This window comes from Psammomys obesus, unplaced genomic scaffold, assembly GCF_907164565.1.
Source record: "Psammomys obesus unplaced genomic scaffold, mPsaObe1.curated_primary_1811, whole genome shotgun sequence".
Classification (NCBI taxonomy): domain Eukaryota; kingdom Metazoa; phylum Chordata; class Mammalia; order Rodentia; family Muridae; genus Psammomys; species Psammomys obesus.
The window spans coordinates 850,868-862,017 of record NW_026585987.1 but is presented as its reverse complement, the minus strand read 5'-3'; the positions used below and the strand labels follow the sequence as shown (position 1 = coordinate 862,017).

The 11,150-nt window shown below is 40.8% G+C and overlaps 1 pseudogene; it reads right to left on the bottom strand.

Moving 5' to 3' along the window:
- Window positions 1–390: 390 nt before the first annotated feature.
- On the bottom strand, window positions 391–2,867 carry LOC129671965 (ras GTPase-activating protein-binding protein 1-like; annotated as a pseudogene).
- Between the last annotated feature and the right edge of the window lie 8,283 nt (window positions 2,868–11,150).

Here is an 11,150-nt window from a genome sequence, read left to right as displayed (position 1 = left end):
AAGCTAGGGTCAAATAGAAGGGGAGGAGGTCCTTATCTACCAATGGACTAGGAGTAGAGAGAGAAGAGGGAGACAGGGTGGGGTTGGGAGGAAACAAGGGAAGGGGACACAGCTGTAATAAAAACTGTACTAAATGATACTAATAGTAAAAATTAATAATAATCTATTCCTCTTAAAGAATCATTCAGGAAAACTGGAAGCGATGGACCAAAAGGTCAGGAGAAGAAAGGAGGGTGGGGAAAACACACCATGAACACAAGAGAAATGAAAATTGTAAAAATTAAAGCAGTTTAAAATAGACTACTTCGAGATATCAAAGGCAGGTTGAAGGAATTCACCATTCTGCAGGAGCAGGGGTTGTGTGCTATGTGGAGATCTGGGCCAAGACATTCACTGCTTTTGAGTTGGAATTCCCCTGCCCACACCAAAGTCTGGTTTCTGCACCATGCCTTCCCGAGATGGCCTCTCATCCCACCACTTGGCCCACCACGGGTGGCTGTTGTCCCTGGTGTTGCCTTCCCTGGAAGCTCGAGTTTTCTTCTCTGTTTTTTTAATATAATTTTTTTTATTTTTTAATATTAGTTACAGTTTGTTAACTTTGTATTCCTGCTGTATCCCCCTCAGTCTCTCCCTCCCAATCCCCCCTCCCACCCTCGTCTCCTACATGCCCTTTTCCAAGTCCACCGATAGGGGAGAACCTCCTCCCCTTCCATCTGATACTGGTTTATCAGGTGTCTTCAGGACTGGCTGCAAAGTCCTCCTCTGTGGCCTAGCAGGGCTGCTCCTCCCTTGGGGGCGGGGTGTGTCAAAGAGCCTGCTGGATAAGGAAATTGTGGTACTTTTACACAATGGAGTACTACTCGGCAATTAAAAACAAGGAAATCATGAAATCATGCAGGCAAATGGTGGGACCTAGAAACGATCATCCTGGGTGAGCTATCCCAAAAGCAGAAAGACACACATGGTAAATACTCAGTTATATAGACCTGTAAGATAGGATAAACAAACTGAAATCTTTACACCTAAAGAAGATAAACAAGAAAGAGGACCCAGGGTACAAAGTTTAATCCTCACTTAGAAAGACAAATGGGATGGACATTGGATGTAGGAGCAAACAAGTAACAGGACAGGAGCCTACCACAGAGGGCATCTGAAAAACTCTAGCAATGTATCAAAGCAGATATTAAGACTCATAACCAAACCTTCAGCAGAGTGCAGGGAATAAAAAAAAAGGTGGTGTGGGGGGAGAGTTAACATGACCTGGAGAGGACAGGAGTTCCACAAAGATCAAATATATCTGGGCACAAGGATCTTTTATAAGACTGTTTCTCCAAACAAGAACCTTGCTTGTATGGATGCAACCTAGAGTCTCTGATCAGATGTAGCCCTTGGTAGCTCAGTATCCAAGTGGGTACCCTAATAAGGGGAACAGGAACTATTTCTGACATGAGTTTTCTTCTCTTTCACATTCAGATGGACTACACCTAGGAACATAGTGGGCCAATTGTTAAGGATCTTCTGAATAGCCTCAGAATCATCAAACAAAAAAAAAAAAAAAAACGGAAATTGGACTTCTGGCCCCTGTTAATGCGCAGTTCCACCACATTCCCATAATTTTTGAAAAAAAAAAATCCTTCAGTTCCGACTTGTCAACCTCATGTGGCAGGTTACCAATGAAAAGCTGGTGGTTGTTGGGGTCCCTCACCATCCTATGAGATTCCATGTCTCCTGGTTCACCAGCCTCACAGATTGTCCGGGAATTGCTCTCAAACTCTGTGAACTCTCTGAGGCCTTTGCAGTGGAATGTGAGAATCAGGCTGAGATTCTGGACAGGGCTGAGAAGGTGGCACTTTGACCACATGAGGTGGTGTCCCTGTCATAGCCCCACCGGGAGGAAGGTTCTTTTTTATTTTTTATTTTTATTATTAGTTACATTTTATTAATCTGTATCCCAACTATATCCCGCTCCCTCATTCCCTCCCAATCCCATCCTCCCTCCCTCATCTCCTCCCTGCCCTTTTCCAAGTCCACTGATTAGGTAGGACCTCCTCCCTTTTCATCTGACCCTGTTGGTTTTTCACTCATCACAGATGCCCAAGAAAACATTCTCAAGTCCTCCTGTGCCCAAGCCACATCTGCTGGGCCACTCTGCAAGTCCTCAGGAGCACCTTCCTCCAAAGCAGGCTCAGGCTTGCCCTCTTGGATGTAGGGCACAGGTTGTGGCCTTGGGTCTGTCTCCGGCTCTGATTCTGACTCCACAACAGATTCCTCTAAATGTTCCTCCAAGTCGTTGCTCACAGTCTGAGCATAGGACGTACCAGAATCATCATGCACCACCTCTGGTGTCTGCTGTCTTTCTTCAGGTTCTTCTATTTCTCCCTCAGATTCCTCCTGAGGCTCTGTGACAAAACTACCAAAGGCCTCATCTTGGTATCTGAAGATGTCGTTGTGAACGTAGAACGTGCTGGCAGCAGATCCCTCAGGAGCAAGGACAAAGGTCTTCATGGGCCTCCGAAGAGCCTGGTTGTTGTCTGGCCCCGTCACTTGGACCACCGCCCCATCATTCAGAGCTGCATGAGCATCCATGTGGTGAATCTTGGTGGAGTAGTTGGCAAAGCTTTGTGACATCACTTTTCTGTGGATTTCTTTCTGCCTGTAGACTGCATCTGCTGGCTTCCCTTGGAATCCAAGCCACCACAGGCATAGGAAGAGTTTTTTCCAAAAATTCTGTGCAGCGTACTTGGTGCCTGGTTCAGCAAGGTGTAGCACTGTCTCACAAACTCCCACCTGAACAGCAGGGGACTATGCTTCCCCATAACCATTGCTTTGGTTCAGTCAACCTGCAGAACTGAGCAGGAAGACAGGGCTGCTACACGGGAAGGAGATGGCACTGACCCTTGCATGATCCAGTGCAGGAAATCTTACAGAAGGGGGAGATAGAAAGACCTGGAGGGGAGCTTCAAAAGGAGACCAACAGAGCCAAGAAAAAAAAAATCTGGTCCTAGGGGTCCTGCAGAGACTGATGAATCAATCAAGGACTATGCATGGATAGGACTTAGACCACTTGCTCAGTTGTAGCCCATGGGAAGAACAGTCTCTATGTGAATTCCCTAGTAAGAGGAGCAGGGTATGAACTAGGTTGCCTGTTCTTTGATCACCTCCCTCTGGCAGAGTGTCCTTACTGTGCCACAGAGAAAGAGGATTCAGATAGTCCTGATGAGAATTGATAGGCTAGAGTCAGATAGTGGGGGAAGATGACTTCCCTTATCAGTGGACTAGGGGAGGGACATAGTGGGGAAGAGAGAGGAAGGGTGGGACCATGATGAGATGAGGGAGGGGCCTACAGCCAGGATAAAAAGTGAATAAATTTTTATAACAACAACAATAATAATAATATAATAAAATGTTTTATAAGGCAACAAATAAATCCCTCTCCCAAAAAGTGATATAATCATCAGCTTGGCTCATTGACTTGAACTACTTGAGCTGTGACAGGAGAGAGAGAAAGAAAGAGAGAGGGGGAGAGAGAAAGGGAGAGAGAGAGAGAAGAGAGATTCTTTTAGTGCTTCTTTAAGGAATGGCCTATTAATGACCTTATTTCTCAGATTCATCACTGTGTAAACTACTAGATTATTCATGTTTGTTGACATTTATATTCAACACTGGATTTTAACAAGACCTTTATTAGATTCCAAATTTGAGAAGTAGAGGAACAGATCATATTCAGACTGTTTGTAGTTGAGAATAACTGGAATCAAAGAAATAAACCCAGTGATAACTTTCAAAAGTGTTCAAAACTGCAAAGGCCCTTTGAAAAAAAAGAGGATAAAAGTGTTCAGATAGAAATGCTAGTAATAGCAGATAGAGCAAGTCTTAGGTGAGAAACGATGTTTGTACAATACAAGCTTCTGGCAAAGGTAACAGAGAAAATAAAGCCAGGTTTTATCGGAGCACAGCATATGAAAGGAGAGATGAGAGATAAAATATCAGTGTGCATTATCCTTGCAGTTTGTAATTCAGTGCTTAGTAAATGATGACAACATTGAAAGTAAATATGGGCTGGTGAGATTACTCAGAATTTAAGGACAATTGTTGATCTTATCAAGGACCCATATTTGGTTCCCAGGACACACATTTGCAACCATCTGGCATGCCAGTTCCAACTGATATAACATACACTTCTAATCTCTGGCAAAATTTATACATACATGGCATAAATTCATATGTAAATACAGACAAAATAAACAGACACATAAGATAAAATACTTTAATTACATATTAGTGACAAGGATGCTTAAATTAAAATGCAATTTGCTTACTTTAGTGATATTGAGTTAGGAATAGGGTGAGGATGAAGACCAAGATCCATGAGAAGCTGATATTCAGCTTGAAAGGTACATACGAAAGGTGCTTGTGTGTTCGAGTGTGTGTGTGTGTGTGTGTGTGTGAAAGAGAGAGAGAAAGGAAGTGAGAGAGAAAAAGAGGGAGGGAGAATAATGGAACTACTGAGCTTTATTGAGTACATTAATTTGATGAAGAAAAAATACTTGATTTACTATTTAAATGGGAGAAAGGCAGTGAAACAGGAAAAATGGAAAAGTTTTGTCACAAAACATTAGTTTGGTCATTGGTTCATTTTGAGAGTCTACATTCATAAGAATACTCAAACACAATGTACTTTATGTATTTTTTCTCCATTTTTTTCTTACTTTTTTCTTTTCTTCTTTGCGTTATTGCTTTTTTTTCTTTCTTTAGTACATCAACCTCCAGTATTGAACACAGCATTTTAAGTGCTCTACCAATGAGCTATGTGTCAGACCATCCTTTTCACCATTGAGTAGAGAGACAAATAAGCCAAAATAAAGAGAATGACATAAAATGTTAGTTTAATATCAATGTTCCACCACTCTCTTTTATTTCTCTTGCAGTAAATTATCATTTGTTGTATTATTGGCTTTAAACAAGAACAATTATTATGTCAGAGGCATATCTATTAGATATAACTATTGTCTTAAAGATGTTGGTTGGCCTACATTCCAAGTTTTAAACATTTTTAAGAAATCTGTTTTATCCCACTGTGATTATTTCACCTAGATTTGCATTTTTGTTTATTTGTTTGTTTTCTTTTTCTCTTTTAGGTTTTAGAGGACGTTTCCAGCCCTTCAGTTCTTCTCCTTCAACATTTTTGGTTATGTTCCAAATGATACCTTGAGTTATTTCTAAGTCACCTTCCTGTGGATTTGTTTTTCTCTTACTTATGCTTTTCAGGACTTGTAGGAATATATTCAATCCATGACATTTCAGAAAACTCTTCCTATGTAAGGATCAGATATTTAAAACCCTTAACGCCATTTGGAGTTTCAATTATTCTTTTAATTAATTTTAGGATTTTTTAATTAATTACAGTTCATTCACTTTGTATCACAGCTGTAGACCCCTCCCTCATTTCCTCCCAATCCCACCCCCACTTCCTCATCATCTTTCATGCCCCTCTCCAGGTCTGCTGATAAGGGAGGTCCACCTCCCCTTCCATCTGAACTTAGTCTATCAGTTCTCATCAGGAATGGCTGCATTGTCTTCTTCTGTGGCCCAGTAAGGCTGCTCCCCCATCAGGGGGGAGGTGATCAACAAGCCAGCCACTGTGTTCATGTCAGAGATAGTCCCTGTTCCCCTTACTAGGGTCCCATTTGGACACTCAGTTGCCATGGGCTACATCTGAGGAGGGGTTCTAGGTTATCTATATGTATGGTCCTTGGTTGGAGTATCAGTCTCAGAAAAGACACTTGTGCCCAGATTTTTTGGTTCTGTTGTTCTCTTTGTGGAGCTCCTGTCACCTCCAGGTCTTTCAAACTCCCCCTTCTTTCAAAATATTCTTAGTGTCCAAGTGGGTTACATAGTAATGGGAAGAGGGACTGCCTCTGACATAATCTGATTGGCCTGCTTTGATCACCTTCCCCTGAGGGGGGAGCAGCCTTACCAGGCCATGGTAGAGGACAATGCAGCCAATTTTGATGAGAACTGATAGACTAAGATCAGAAAGGAGAGGAGAACCTCCCCTATCAGTGGACTTGGGGAGTGACATGCATGCAGAAAGGGGAGGGAGGGTAGGATCGGGAGGGGAGGAGAGAGGGGCTTATGGGGGGATACAAAATGAATAAAGTGTAATTAATAAAAAATTAAAAAAATATTCTCTGAACTCTGCCCAAACTTTGGTTATGAGTCTCAGCAACTGCTTTGATCTATTGCTGGGTATAATCTTTCAGAGGCACTCTGTGGTAGGCTCCTGTCCTGTTTCCTGTTTTCTCCCTCTTCTATTGTCTATACTGTTTGCCTTTCTGAGTGAGGATCGATCATAAGGGTCCTCCTTATTGCTTAGCTTCTTTATATGTTAGTATGTCTATCCTATAGTATATGTCTAATATCCACAGATAAGTGAGTATATATCATGTGTGTCTTTCTGCTCCTGGGATACCTCACTCAGGATGATCTTTTCTAGATCCCACCATTTGCCTGAAAATTTCATGATTTCCTTGATCTTAATTGTTGAGTAGTATTCTTTTGTGTAAATGTACCACAATTTCTGTATCCATTCCTTGGTTGAGGAGCATCTGGGTTGTTTCCAGGTTCTGGCTATTACAAATAAGGCTGCTATGAATATGGTTGAACAAATGTCCTTGTTGTATATTTGGGTATATTCTTAGGAGTGTTATAGATGGATCTTGAGGAACCACTATCCCAAATTGTCTGAGAAAATGCCAGATTGATTTCCAAAGTGGTTGTACAAGTTTACATTCCCACCATCAGTGGAGGAGGGTTCCCCTTTCTCCACATCTTCACCAGTATGTATTGTCACTTGAGGTTTTTATTGCTTCTCGGCCTTTTAGCTGAGTTTCAATCATTCTTTTCAATTTTAATGTAGCATAGGCTACCTCTAGTTGGAATTAATATGTGGTCACATTTGTACGGAGATATTACTCTATCTTCTATATTGAAAAGTTTGTCATTCGGATTAGACAAGTAGCCTCTATGCAAGTGATAAGCCTATGATGTTATTTTTGTTCAATATTTCCAGTCAAAGTGTGTATAGTTCTCTGCTGTTTATGTGAATTTAGCCTTTATGCACAGGGATGGAATTTTTCAACTACCAGACATGGACACAAAATCTCTATATGAAACATTATTGTACTTTCTTTCAGTAGACTAAAGTTTAACATTTTAGTTTTTGTAAATGAATGTTGTAAAAATCACTGAAGCCTATGGCTTATGGTGTTTGATCACAGTATATTACACAAATCAGTTATTTTATTTTATTTTAAAATTTGCTCTTTTTTCAGATGTTTATTTTATTTTACTTTATTTTATTTTAATCACAGGACATTCAGTTGTATCCCAGCTCTTTTTCCCTCCAATACCGCCCTCCCTCCCTTGTCTCCTCCCTGCTCACTTCCAATTCCACTGAAAGGGAAGTCCTCTTCCCCTTCCATCTGACCCTAGCCTATCAAGTATCTTCAGGACTGGCTACAATGTCCTTATCTGTGGCCTAGCAAGGCTATTCCTCCCTCAGAGGGAAGGGGGAGATCAATTCACTAATATTAGTCTTTGAAAAAAAGGGCAGCCTCATGTGAATACAATGGTCTGTGGCATTTTCTTTTCCCATAGCTAAATACCTCTCTCATGCTGGATTTCCCTCAGGATATCAGGGAATAGTGCTCCTGGTCTTGGGCTTTGTCTATTCACATATGGGCTATTTTTAACTTGAAACCTCCTCTTGTGGCTGGTTTTTAAGTAGACACTCGCACACTGATTTTTCCCTCTTCAGTGTCTATGGGGCAGAAAGACAGTAACTCCGAGTCATGTAATGGAATGAAGAAATCACATTGTAAAACAGCTCGGTTTATTTAGCCTCACTGATCAGTTAATATTTTATGATCACCAATCTCACCAGTGGGTATATCCCCCACAGACCATCTCAAACACATGTTCAAGAGTTATGAAGTTGGATTATTCTTGACACCATGTTCATAATCTCAAAATATTGGAAATTACCCAAATATCTATCACAATTGAATAGGTGGCTACAGAGTCCATCAACGAGGATGAATCTTGATGAAAAAAAAATGAATGAGAATAATAGGCTGACAAGAAGTAATAATTTCATCTCTATGAATTTAAATTTTGTATAATGAAGCACTAAATAAAAAAAAAAAACGCAAGAAAGCAAATCAAATGTAATTCAGGATAAGTGAGTACTTCTGGGTGAATGAAGTCCACAGTGAACAAATGAGAGCTTCTGCAGTGTTAAAAACCTGTGGCTATATTGCATTGTTTCTCATATTGCTATTTAAATAAACACCTAAACCATATCTAATGGTTGAAGGTGATTATTGTTAATGGGAAAAAAATAAAACTAACCCTGGACTGAAGCAGTATTGTACATCTGTTGAGCAAACAGTGCAGGCACAGTAGGCTACTAAATCTTCTCCCCTGCCAGGTTTGCAGGTAAGGAGATGCAGCAGCACTGAATCATCCCTGTGGCACTCATGAGATCTGTGATGGGGTGTCTTTCACAAGAAGATAATAATCCAGATCCGTGGAACTTATATGAAGAGTGAGTGCATGGATGAGCGCAAAATCACAATGAAATGCCAGGCACATAGATGCTAAAATAATGAATCAGCATGGAAGAAACAAACTCTCCTTTAGTGACAGCAGTTCCAAGAGAAGAGAGTGCTCAGTACAGCAACTCCATTGTAGGAGGAATTGTCAAATTGTGGATAAAAAATGCCATGGAGTAACAGAGTCCCATAAATAACACTGTAAGAAGGCAGCATTTCATTGTACTCAGGCATGCATTTACATAGGGTGAGGGGGGTAAGTTTCTGTCTTTCCTAAGACCCTGTCTCCCTTAGATGATCTGTCACTGTATGCAGAACACAGTGGCAGATTTATCCCCGTGCTTCAGCTTGCTCCATAATGGTTCAGGTGAAAGCATTTCAGCACTGCCAGAAAATGGGAGCTCACAAATGACGGAGACTATTATTAGGTGAAGAGCTCCAGCCGAATGACTTTCTTGACAACATTGTGTAGATTCTGCAGAAATACTTCCCTTGTCCCAAACTGCAGGAAGGAAAAAAAAAACAAAAACAAAAAAACAACAACAACAACAACAACAGTTCAGTCATAAATCTGATGAGCAAATGTAGACATCCAGGCCTAGTAACAATCCTCATACAGTGGTTGGGATTTAGAGCTTTGGTAGAGTGTATCCCTAGCAAGCACCAGGTCCTGCTTTTATTCCTCTGGTGTGAAGAAAAGAATCTTCTCATATGGGTCATAGTGATGCTAAGCAGCAGTGTAATTGGCTCAGTAAGACGGAGGAGCTAAGTGCAGAGATGAATAGTTTGTTTCTCTAAATTTTCTAATGTTCTGTTTTATGTTAGAATCAGAAAGTATACTGGGGTGTATGTTTCTATTATTTGTGTGTGCATGCCTGGTATATGCTGTGTAGAGTCTATATGTGTGTGCATGTCTGTATGAATAGCATAAAACTGTAACCAATTTTTTTTGTAAGTTGAAAGTTGGAGAATAAAATTAATGCAGCCTTTTGCTTTTATAATTGTGAGCCAGATACATTGCCACTGTCAATCCTAACATGATTTGGTATCTTGTCACTCTAAGTATTAAAATTAAATTTTAAATTAGTTGGAATTACTAATTATTCATTTATTTACATTTATAATTTTGTACAGTTAATTATATTATTGCTCAGTATTATTTTATTAATTAATTATTTTTTATTAATTACACTTTATTTATTTTGTATCCCCCAATAAGCCCCTCCCTCCTCCCCTCCCAATCCTACCCTCCCTCCTCTTTCTGCATGCATGCCACTCCCCAAGTCCACTGATAGGGGAGGTTCTCCTCTACTTTCTGATCCTAGTCTATCAGTTCTCATCAAAATTGGCTGCATTGTCCTCTACCACCATGGCCTGGTAAGTCTGCTACCCCCTCAGGGGGAGTTGATCAAAGAGCAGGCCAATCAGATTATGTCAGAGGCAGTCCCTCTTCCCATTACTATGTAACCCACTTGGACACTGAACTGCCATAGGCTACATCTGTGCAGGAGTTCTAGGTTATCTCCACGAATAGTCCTTGGTTGGAGTATGAGTCTCTGGGAAGTTCCCTGTGTTCAAATTATCTTGTTCTGTTGCTCTGCTTGTGGAGTTCCTATCCCCTCCAGCTCTTACTATTTCCCACTTCTTACATAAAATTCCATTCACTCTGCCCATTAGTTGGCCATCAGGCTCAGCATCTGCTTTGACAGTCTATACTGCAGAGGCTTTCAGAGGCCCTCTGTGGCAGGTTCCAAGGTTGTTTCCTGTTTTCTTCTGGCTTTCAGAGGCCCTCTGTAACCAGTTCCGAGGTTGTTTCCTATTTTCTTTTTCTTCTGATGTCCATACTCTTTGCCTTTCAGGATGGGGATTGAACATTTTAGTTAGGGTCCTCTCTTTTGCTTAGTTTGTTTAGATGTACAGATTTTAGTGGGTTTATTCTATGTTGTATGTTTATATGAATGAGTATATACCATGCGTGTCTTTTTGCTTCTAGGACAACTCACTCAGGATGATCCTTTCCAGGTCCCACCATTTACCTGCAAATTTCATGATTTCCTTATTTTTCATTGCTGAGTAATACTCCATTGGATAGATGTACCACAGTTTCTGCATCCATTCTTCATTTGAGGGGCATCTGGGTTGTTTCCAGCTTCTGGCTATTACAAATAAAGCTGCTACAAACATGGTTGAGCAAATGTCCTTTTTGTGTACTTGAGCCTCTTTTGGGTATATGCCTAGGAGTGGTATGGCTGGATCTTGAAGAAGCGCTATTCCTAGTTGTCTGAGAAAGCGCCAGATTGATTTCCAGAGTGGTTGTACCAGTTTACATTCCCACCAGCAGTGGAGAAGGGTTCCCATTTCTCCAGCATGTGTTGTCCCTTGAGTCTTTGATCTTGGCCATTCTGATGGGTGTAAGGTGAAATCTCAGGGTTGTTTTGATTTGCATTTCCCTAATGGCTAATGAGGTTGAGCATATCTTTAAGTGCTTCTCTGCCATTCGATATTCCTCTATAGAGAATTCTCTCTTTCGCTCTG